The following is a 1,168-nucleotide window of genomic DNA, read 5'->3' as shown; positions in this document are numbered from 1 at the left end:
GCAAAATTACAGTTATGAAGTAGCAACAAAAATAATTTTATGGTTGGCGGTCACCACAACATGAGCAACTGTATTAAAGGGTCGCGGCATTAGGAAGGTTGAGAACCACTGGAGTGGAGGAGCACACATGGCAGGGAAGTCCTTGCCAGGTGACAGCAAAACAATGGTCCACACAGGCTACCTAGTAGCAGACAGCAGCCTGAAGCTCTTTTGTTTACCAGCGTAGTTCAAATTAGGGTAAGGCAGCATCCTGAGATCTCCTTCCTAAAGCAGGTTTCTCTCTCTGAATCTTTTGGGCAGGAAAAGGGAGGGAGATCAAAGGTTTTTTTCTGAGTCCTTTGTTTCTAAATAAACAGCTTAAGATCAATATCCAAAAAAAAAAAAAAAAAAAAAAAAGGAACTTCAGGGGACAGAATTTTGGTCTCTTCGCCCTTTAAGTTTTTTTTTTTTTCTTCTTGGGTGAGTTTGGTAGTTTGTGTCTTTCAAATATTTGGTCCCTTTTATTAGATTTGTTGAATTTATGTTTGTAAAGTTCTTTGTAATATCCCTTTACTGTATCTTTCTAATGCATCTGGGGTTTGTAACTGTGTACACTATTATATTCCTGATAGAAGCAATTTGTGTCTTCTCTCTTTCTTTCCTTTGTCATATTGGTGAGAGAGGTATTAATCTTACTGATCTTTTCAAAAAATTGTTAATTTATTTCATTAATTTTCTTTTTTATAGTATATGAATTCCATCAATTTCTATTCTCTTTTTTAAAATAAATCTTTATTGTTCAGATTATTACAGTTGTTCCTCTTTTTTCCCCTATAGCTCCCTTCCACCCTGTTCCTACCCCACCCCATGCCCTTACTACCTCCACCCTCCACTGTCCTCATCCAGAGGTGTACAATTTTCACCAGTCTCTTCCCTCACCCCCTCCCCCTCTTCCCCCCAAGAATTGTCAGTCCACTCCCTTTCTATGCCCCTGATTCTATTATATTCACCAGTTTATTCTGTTCATCAAATTTTTTATTCACTTGATTTTTAGATTCACTTGTTGATAGATATGTATTTGTTGTCACTTTGTTGTTCATAATTTTTATCTTTACCTTTTTCTTCTTCTTCTTCTTTTTTAATATATTTTATTGATTTTTTTTTTTTTTTTTTACAGAGGGGAAGGGGG

The sequence above is a fragment of the Myotis davidii genome, unplaced genomic scaffold (genome assembly GCF_000327345.1).
Source record: "Myotis davidii unplaced genomic scaffold, ASM32734v1 scaffold62, whole genome shotgun sequence".
NCBI lineage: Eukaryota > Metazoa > Chordata > Mammalia > Chiroptera > Vespertilionidae > Myotis > Myotis davidii.
Note: the sequence above shows the minus strand (reverse complement) of the source record.